The sequence below is a fragment of the Pipistrellus hanaki genome (genome assembly GCF_964339955.1).
Source record: "Pipistrellus hanaki genome assembly, chromosome: 20".
NCBI lineage: Eukaryota > Metazoa > Chordata > Mammalia > Chiroptera > Vespertilionidae > Pipistrellus > Pipistrellus hanaki.
Window position 1 is genome coordinate 14414504 of NC_140522.1, and position 10277 is coordinate 14424780.

Here is a 10277-nt window from a genome sequence, read left to right on the forward strand (position 1 = left end):
AACAAGACCCTCACAGGAAGTGGGCCCAGCTTCCTGGTCCTTGTCATGGGCACTGGGTCTGATCACTGGGCCCGGTCCTGATCCCTGAGCCCTAGTCCTAATCCCTAAGCCCCGGTCCTGATCCCTGAGCCCTGAGCCCTGAGCCCTGGTCCTGGTCACTGAGCCCTGGTCCTCATTACTGGGCCCCGGCCCTGGTCTCTGGGCCCTGGTCCTGATCCCTGAGCCCTGGTCCTGATCTCTGAGCCCTGGTCCTAAGCCTGGTCCTGATCCCTGAGCCCTGGTCCTGAGCCCTGGGGCCTGGTCCTGAGCCCTGGGCCCTGGTCCTGATCACTGGGCCTTGGTCCTGATCCCTGGGTCCTAGTTCTGAGCCCTGAGCCCTGAGCCCTGGTCCTAGTCCTGGGCCCTGGTCCTGATCCCTGGGCACTTGTCCTGATCCCTGAGCCCTGGTCCTGATCACTGGGTCCTGGTTCTGAGCACTGAGCCCTGAGCCCTGGTCCTGGTCACTGAGTCCTGGTCCTCATTACTGAGCCCCGGTCCTGGTCTCTGGGCCCCGCTCCTGGTCTCTGGGCCCCGGTCCTAGTCCCTGGTCCCCGGTCTTGGTCACTGAGCCCCGGTCCTGAGCCCTGATCCTTGGTCCTGGTCTCTGGGCCCCGGTCCTCATCACTGGGCCCCGGTCACTGGGCCCCGGTCCTGGTCACTGGGCCCTGGTCCTCATCACTGGGCCCCGGTACCAGTCCCTGGGCCCCAGTCCTGGTCCGTGGGCCCCGGTCCTGGTCCCTGGGCCCCAGTCCTGGTCCCTGAGTCCCGGTCCTGGTCCCTGGGTCCCAGTCCCTAGTCCTTATCACTGGGCTGTGTCCAGGTCTCATTTCCACCTGCTCTGCCTCTGAATCCCTATTGTCATCCTGCATCACTTTATCTCAGATCCTAAGTCTGGCCACCAAGCCCTGGGTCTGAGGACTAATCCTTTGCAGGAAGTGACCCACATGGGGGACAGGGAGGCTCTCAGAGATCCTTCAGCCTCTTGGTCTGGGCACTGGATGGAGGAAGAAGAGATGGCCACCACCTGGCCTCGTCCTCTCCAGGTGTCCGAGGGCTGTGCGGGTGCCAGGCCCAGGCGGCCTGAGCCAGACCTGTCCCTGAGGGTCTCCGGGCACAGTGGTTACCCGGGGCGGGAGGGGGGTGGTGCAGGGAGGAGGGGGAGGCAGGGGTGTTTGTGTTCTCTTGTTTTTCTTGTTTTTCTCAAGGCTTCGGTGCCATATCACCTGCTGAAACTTCCAAAATTACCCCGCAAGCCGCTGAGTCATTGTGAGCCCGCCGGCCAGGTGTCCTAGCCAGAGCTCTCCGTGCTGAGGTCTCGCCCTGAACTGAGAGCTGGCCAGGTGCTGGTCCAGGGCCATGGGCTGGAGCCTAGAGCAGGAGGCCCCAAGGCCGGCAAAATGCCTCCATCCACAACAGCTCCCACAGAACAGGCTCAGCCAGGCTCACCCAGACCAACCAGTGTCAGCCTACATCAGCCAGGTCATCCAGGATCAGACCCCAGAGAGGCCAACATTACCCAGGGTATGCCAGGGTCTGTCAGGGTCAGCCAGGGTCAAGCAGGTCGGTTCAGGGTCAGCTAGGGTCAGCCTGAACGGTACCCAGATGTGGATAGACCAGCTGGCCAGGGAAACTCCAGGGTGTCCCAACACCAGGCCCACTGGCCTTGACCATCGTGTCATGAGGGTCAGGATGGCCCCATTCCCTTCATTCCTTCCTCACGTCTCCTGGGAACCTTACGGAAGGAGCAGTCTCCTCGTCACCATCTGGTGATTGTAGAGCCACGACTGGGCCTTACGGAAGCCAAGGTCAGCCAGGCCTGGCTGGTGTGGCTCAATGGTTGATCATTGACCCAGGAACGAGGAGGTCTCCATTCTATTCTCGGTCAGGGCCCAAGCCCAGGTTGTGGGTTTGATCCCCAGTGGGGGGCATGCCATAGGCAGCCGATTAGTTAGGTTCCTCTCTCATCAATGTTTCTATCTCTCTATTTATCTCCTTTCCTCTCCGTCTAAAAACCAATAAAAACATGTTTAATAAAAAGAAACTAAGAGAGAGAGGTAAAGCAAAGGTCAGCCAGAGCCTGTGAGCTCAGCCAAGAAGCCCCCACACCTGCTGTTCTGACGTCACCGTTCGGCCAGGTTTTTAGGCAGCTAACTCCTAACTGGACTGCAGCCCTCCTGAGCCTGTAGCCACGACACTGCCAGACCCGGGTGGCACTGCCCACTGCCAGGTCCTACACACCACGCAACCCTCCCTCTGGCTTCCCTGTGTTGGGCCCCACAGCCGGGGGCAGAGAATGGGCACAGCCCTGGGACCCCAGCAGACATCCCTGTGGGTCCCAGGCCCAGACAGGCATGACCCACGGGCTCATGGCAGGACCCACAGCCCACACACAGGGACACTGCACCAAAGTCAGAGACAGAGACAGTGACAGAGACAGAGAGAGACAGTGACAGGGACAGGGACAGGGAGAGAGACAGAGACAGGGACAGACAGAGAGAGGGACAGAGAAAGACAGAGTTGAACAGAGACAGACATACACAGGGACAGCATGAAAGACAGAGACAGAGAGAAACAGGGACAGAAAGAAACAGAAACAGAGAGAGACAGGAACAGAAAGAGACAGGAACAGAGAGAGACAGACAGAGATGGACAGGGACAGAGAGATACAGGGACAGAGACAGAGACAGAGACAGAGAGATCCTGGGACAGGGAGGCAGAGGTGGGAGACACAGAGCCAGGCCAGGCCAGGGGGATCCAGGTGATATACAGACAGAGGAAGGCGCAGGAAAGTAGCAGCAGGCCCAGGTGCCAGGAGTGGGCCTTTCACACATGCACATCCACCACACACACACTCAGCCACACTCCACCCTGCACACACAGAACACCTACCAGCTCCAAGCACTGCCTGGCCTCTTCACACTCCAGTCACACGTTTCACTCACATCCAGAGATGGACAGACACACACTCATGTTAACACATTTACTTATGGGCACACATTCACACACTCACCTCATCTATCACACTCACTCTCACACACTCACAGTCACACATGATCTCACACTCTCACACCCACACACACTCACACAGTCACAGTCACAGTCACACAGTCACACAGTCACACCCCCTCACAGACATCACTCTCAGTCACTCTATCACACTCACAGTCACACACTTTCTCACACTCACACACTCACACACTCTTGCACACCCACAGGCTCACTCAGAGTCCCTCTCATGCACAGCTTCCCTTTGGGCTAAGGGAGACCATGAAACTCACTCCGGCCTGGATGCTTCCTGTGGGGGAGAACATGCAGAGTGTGGGGTCCACCAGCCCCACAGCTCGCTCCCCAAGTGCCGGTCCTGCTGGGTCTCCTTTGTGAGTGACAGGAGCTCTGTGCTGAAGAAAGACACTGGGCATGAGCGCAGTAGGGGCATGGGGAGGTCAGCAGAGCTGGGAACGGCAGGTGAGGCAGAGCTGGGCTGTGTGGGGTAAGGGCAGAGCAGGCCAGGCCCACCCTGCAGCTCCAGGTCTGGCCCTGAGGTTGCTGGGACACCCTCCAGCCCTCTGCCCTGTGCAGTTGCTGTGCTGGCGAGGCAGCCTCCAGGCCTTGGGAAAAACCCAGGCTACCTAGGCCGGACACGGAGTTGGGAGAGGGCCTGAGGCCACGGTGCCAGGGGATGCAAGAGACCTGGGACAAGGCTCCCGGAGGGCCTGGGCCTGGGTCTGGGACTGGGACAGGGCCCCACAAGGTTCTGGCAGCTGGGGCCTGGGGCTTCCCCCTGCCCCCCTGAGGTGCTCACAGCTGAGGACTCAGGCCTGGGGCTGAGGAGGGCCCCCACGAGGTGCTGGCAGCCGGGGCTCTATCGCAGAGCAGGGCACCAGCCAGCACTGCCCGACAGGGAGAATGCTGCCAGATTCCAGCGTGCAGGGAGGGCTGGCGGGATGCCCATGGTGCTGGGGGTTAAGGGGGGCAGGTTTTTCCTGGGGTCAGTGAGCAGTGGCAGCCGGCAGGCTGGTGGACAGAGAGGACAAAAGGCCAGGTGACCAGCCTGAGGGTGACTGGCCCAGGCCCAGGCGTGGCCCCACAGTGACTGCCCCCTGGCTGCCACAAAGACAAGAGGCAGAGGGCGGAGGAGCCCGGGCAGCCATCCTGCACCGGGTCAGGTGGGCCCTCTCCTTCCTCCTGCTCAGGGGAAGCTGTGGAGAGAGGCCTCATCAGTGTCTGGTGCTTAGAGCACATGGATCATTCTGGAAAGAGCAGGGGAGCCTGACCCTCTCTGGAGGTTCCTGTTACCAGAGTAACGAGCATTTCCCAGCGTATAGGCCGCTTTGTATGGCTCCCTGCCCACGGTGCCCTCAGCTCAGCTGGACCCCCGCCCCCCTCGCCCCGGCCTGTCACCCCACAGGCCACCCCCCAGTCCTGTCACCCCACAGGCCGTCCCCCCCACAGTCCTGTCACCCCCACAGGCCACCCCCCCAGGACTGTCACCCCCACAGGATGCCCCCTGGCCTGTCACCCCACAGGCCACCCCCCAGTCCTGTCACCCCACAGGCCGTCCCCCCCACAGTCCTGTCACCCCCACAGGCCACCCCTCCAGGACTGTCACCCCCATAGGATGCCCCCTGGCCTGTCACCCCACAGGCCACCCCCCAGTCCTGTCACCCCACAGGCCGTCCCCCCCACAGTCCTGTCACCCCCACAGGCCACCCCTCCAGGACTGTCACCCCCACAGGATGCCCCCTGGCCTGTCACCCCACAGGCCACCCCCCAGTCCTGTCACCCCACAGGCTGTCCCCCCCACAGTCCTGTCACCCCCACAGGCCACCCCCCCAGGACTGTCACCCCCACAGGATGCCCCCTGGCCTGTCACCCCACAGGCCACCCCCCCAGTCCTGTCATCCCATAGGCCACCCCCCCAGTCCTGTCACCCCACAGGCCACCCCCCCAGTCCTGTCATCCCATAGGCCACCCCCCCCACAGCCCTGTCACCCCCACAGGCCATCCCCCCAGGACTGTCACCCCCACAGGATGCCCCCCGGCCTGTCACCCCACAGGCCACCCCCCCATAGCCCTGTCACCCCACAGGCCACCCCCCAGTCCTGTCATCCCACAGGCCATCCCCCACCAGGCCTGTCACCCTCACAGGTCACCCCCCCAGTCCTATCACCCCACAGGCCACCCCCCCAGTCCTATCACCCCCACAGGCCACCCCCCCCAGTCCTGTCACCCCACAGGCCACCCCCCCACCAGGCATCTCACCCCCACGGGCAGCCCCCCAGGCTTCCTCCAGGGCCACTCCACTTGGGACCTCCCAACTTTGGCAGTGACACCCCGTCTGCCAGGGGCACCCGCCTGGTTGGCATCCATGACACCAATGGAGGGGCCTACCCAGCCCAAGCTCAGTACACCTTTCCCCTGCCCCGCACCCTCACTGGTCACTGGTGTGCACCCCCCACGGCACCCAGAGCTCTGGGGCGAGGGAGGCTCACTGTACTCCCCCGCTGCCCAGCCTGGTCTGGTCTCGGGCCACATCCTGGCTGCCAGGGGCAGGCTGAGCACTGGCTCCTCATGGCTCAGCCTCAGCCTCAGCTCCATGGCTCCTGTTCACGTCCTGGGGGACCTGCCCAGAAGGCATGGGGACCCCGGGGCTCTGTGGGGGCCGGTGGTATGCTTGCTGCTCAGCCGCACCGTGGGGGCTGGGGGCTGGGTTGGGGGCTGCACTGTTGGAGTCTCTGGGCCGCATGTCAGGCTCTGGGCCCATAGGGCCCACAGGGCCCACTCCTGCCCCCCCTCCATGTCACCCCCCCAGGCAGGTGCGAGGGGCTCCTCTCAGTTTCTCCCCCAGTGACTCATTCGGAGCAAACACAGCCCTGGAGGGCACATGCAAATGAGTGTTTGTTCCAAACTGAACATTTCTTTCACACCCGCAAAGGCTATTTCCAGAAATAGCTCAGCCAGTTCCCCACCTGCAGCGCCCCCCCCCCACCCCACCCCACCCCCAGGCCTCCTCCTTGCCTCCCCTCCACCCCCCATGGCCAGGCTGCCAGCCTCAGGGCTCAGTGACCTTCCCCCCCAGTGCAGAGCCCACCCCACCCCCTCCCCATCCTCTAGGCTAGGGGTGTCGAACTCAATCAGAGAAGGGGCCAAAATCTAAAATCCAGCCTAAATTGCGGGCCGAATGGTTTACTGAACAGTCATAAACTGACAATGTTATAAACTGACAGCGGAGTGCAGTGATGACAGCGCGGTGCGGGCCACATTGCAAGGCCTGGCGGGCTGGATTTGGCCCGCGGGCCTTGTGTTTGACACATGTGCTCTAGGCCAGCGTTTTTCAACCGCTGTTCCGCGGCACACTAGTGTGCCGCGAGATGTTGCCTGGTGTGCCGTAGGTGCAGACAAGACAAGAATTTTATAATTTTTCACTATTTTGTTTACTTAATATTTCATAATAAAGTAATTATAAAATACTTTCTTTGTGTTTATTTGATTCCTATTCAAGAGAATTATTTTATATATAGTCAATATAGGCACAGAGTTAAATTTTTTAACATTTTCTAATGGTGGTGTGCCTCGTGATTTTTTTCATGAAACAAGTGTGCCTTTGCCCAAAAAAGGTTGAAAAACACTGCTCTAGACCCATCAGTGGCCGGGCGACCCACTGACATGGTGACTGCAGTGAATGCAGGGCTCCAGTTGGTTTTGTCCCTGTGACCCAGGCCCGCGTGCTGCTGGCGGGGGTGCAGGGGTCAGAGGTCGAGCTGCTGGGACCACCCAGCAGCAGGCCGTGGGCTGTCCCATCTGCAGGCCGTGGGCTCAGCAGAGGGCTGTCCGAGATCTCCCTCGATGGGCACGGTGAGCCCAGGCGGCAGTCAGAGGCTGAGCCCTGTCACCTGTCGCCTCCCCTGCCAGCCTGCCCTGGCCTGGCCCCATCCTCACCCTGCCCTGGTCCCAGCCCTGGACACACTCGTCCCATCGGAGCCTCTGGTTCCATCTCCCCAACCCTCTCCTCCTCTCCGTCCCTGGCCGGTCCTGTCTCTCCCTGTCTCTGTCCCTGCTTCCCTCTGGCTCTCTGGCTCCCTGGATCTCTCTTTCTGTCTCCCCGTTTATCTGTCTCTCTGGCTCTATGTAGCTCTGTGTGCTTCTGTGTCTCTGTCTCTCCTTCTCTGTCTGTCTGTCTCTCCCTCTCTGTTTGTCTATCTCTCTCTGTCTGTCTCTCCCTCTGTCCTCTCTGCTGTGGCTCTCCTTGTCTTAACCTGAAGAATCAGGGAGGACCAGGCTGCTGTGCCCTGTCCAGGGTGGTCCATTCCCCAAACCACCAGGTTCCCGGCGGCCCGTGAGGAAGGAGTGAGAGGAATGGGGCCCATCCTGACCCTCACGGCAGGTGTCCGAGGCCAGTGGTCCTGGCGCTGGGACACCCTGGGGTCTTCAGGGCCGACCGGTGCACCCACCTCCGGCCCCGTTCAGAGCCCCCCTATGGGTGACTCGGGGACACAACTGGGCAGCCATGGACAACGGCTGCCCATACCCGCACCTGCAGCTCCCTGAGCTCCACAGAGAGGCCGTCCAGGGGGGCCCATGAGCCAGGGCTGCCCCAGTGCCCACCTCCCCATCCAGGACTGCAAGGCAGGGTGGGCAGCAGGCGTACACCCCAGGGCGAGGTAGAAGGGAGCAAGGGGCACACCCAGGGTGAGGTGGAGGGGGCAGGGAGCACACCCAGGTGAGGTGGAGGGCAGCAGGGGTGGTCTGTGTGACTGGAGGGTACAGGGTGCAGTGACTTCTCAGAGCCACAAGGACGATGGCTGTGCCCGGGCTCCTGCCTCAGTCGCTGGCCGTAGGCTGCAGGCGAGTTCGGGGCTCTGAGCTGTGGGGCCAGCGGGCACGCTGGGCACTCCACCCAGGCCTTTCCCATGCAGCCTCCTCAGCAAGTGTTTTCAGATGGGCTTTCACCATGCCTGGCCAACACGGAGAAGGGCCAGCGGGACACTGACACACGTGACATTGACAGCCCAGCCATGGGAGGCAGACTGTGCTGGAGGAAGGCCAATGCTCCCACCTCCACCTGCACCACAGGCATCTGGGCTCAGTCAGGGCGAAGCTCATGCCCCCCCCCCCCAGGTGCCCCTTATGGCTCTGCCCTCACCCAGCCTGCCCAAGCCAGTTGCTCACAGGCCCCTTAGGATCAGCCTGCCTTCCGGCCCCCGAAGTGCTTCCAGCCTCACACGCAGCCCTCCAGGCCCTCCCTCCACTCTGGAATCCTGGCAGTTTCTGTCACTGTCAGAGGTGCTGGCTGGTGTCCTGCTCTGAGACTGTCCTGGGCACCATCCCCAGGGCAGCCCACCCGAGCCCCCAGCTGCCAGCACCTTGTGGGGTTCCTGCCCAGCCCCAGGCCTGAGCCCCCCACTGCCAGCACCTTGTGGGGGCCCTGCCCCAGCCCCAGGCCCAGGCCCAGGCACTCCGGGAGTCTTGTTCCAGATTTCCTGCGTCCCCTGGCACCATGGCCTCAGGCCCCCTCCCAGCGCCTTGTTTGGCCCAGGTAGCCTGGGTTTTCCCCGAGGCCTGGAGGCTGCCTAGCCAGCACAGCAACTGCACAGGGCAGAGGGCTGGCGGGCGTTCCAGACCCGGAGCTGCAGGGGGGCTGAACTGCTCTCCCCCTACCCCACACAGCCCTACTCTGCCTCGCCCGCTGCTCCCAGCTCTCCTGACCTCCCCCACTGCGCTGGTGCCCAGGATCTTCCTCCAGCAGAGAGCTCCTCTCCTTACAAAGGAGACCCAGCGGGATGGGCACTTGGGAGTGAGCTGTGGGGAGGGTGGACCCCCACACTCAGCATGTTCGTCTCCCATAGGGAGCATCCAGGCCGGAGTGAGCTCCATGGTCTCCCTTAGCCCAAAGGGAGGCTGTGCATGAGAGGGACTCTGAGTGAGCCTGTAGGTGTGTAAGAGTGTGTGGGTGTGTGAGTGTGAGAAAGTGTGTGACTGTGGGGTGTGAGAGTGACTGAGAGTGATGTCTATGAGGGGTGTGACTGTGTGAGTGTGACTGTGACTGTGAGACTGTGTTTGTGTGTGAGAGTGCAAAGTCATGTGTGACTGTGAGTGTGTGAGAGTGAGAGTGTGATAGATGAGGTGAGTGTGTGAATGTGTGCCCATAAGTAAATGTGTGAGCGTGAGCGTGAGTGTGTGTCTGTCCATCTCTGGATGTGAGTGAAATGTGTGATTGCGAGTGTATGAGTGTGAGAAAGTGTGTGACTGTGGGAGTGTGAGAGAGAGTGACTGAGAGTGATGTCTGTGAGAGGGTGTGACTGTGTGAGTGTGGCTGTGTGTGACTGTGACTATGAGAGTGTGTCTTTTGTGTGAGAGTGTGAGATCATGTGTGACTGTGAGTGTGACTGTGAGTGTGACTGTGAGTGTGACTGTGTGAATGTGACTGTGTGAGTGTGACTGTGACTGTGACTGAGTGAGTGTGGCTGTGTGACTGTGACTGTGAGAGTGTGTTTGTGTGTGAGAATGTGAGATCATACATGGCTATGAGTGTGACTGAGTGTGACTGTGAGTTTGACTGTATGGGTGTGACTCTGTGAGTGTGACTATAAGAATGTGAGATCATGTGTGACTGTGAGAGGGTGAGTGTGTGTGAGTATGGTAGTGAACATTTGTGTGGGTCTCTATGTTTACCTGTGTGGTTCTGAGTATGTTGGTGTGTTATGAGCATGTGAACGGTGTGTGTGAGTCCAGGTGACTTGTGTGGCTGTGTTTATGCTGTGTGTGTGTGGGGGGGAGTGGTTGGTGGTGTGTTTCATGTCTGAATGTGGCTGTGTTTGTGCTGTGTGTGTGGAGGGTGTGTTTCTCTCATGTCTCAGTGTGGCTGTGTTTGTGCTGTGTGTGAGGGGGGGTTGGTGGTGTGTTGCTCTCATGTCCGAGTGTGGCTGTGTTTGTGCTGTGGGGGGGTGTTGGTCGTGTGTTGCTCTCATGTCTGAGTGTGGTGTGCTGGGAGTGGGAGTGAAGCTGTGTGTCTGGGCCACTTTCTCTGTCCTGTTCCACTGAGGTCGGCTGCCTCTGAGGTGAGTCCCGATCCCGCCCAGCCCCTCCCCACACACCAGCCCCACCCCAGGGCCCCTCAGCCCCCTGCATGTTCACCAGACATGACTGTGTGCAGACACATGTGGAGCCACACAGACATGTACACATACATGCACACAGAGACACACGTGCATGTACACAACACTCAGAGGTATTGTGTA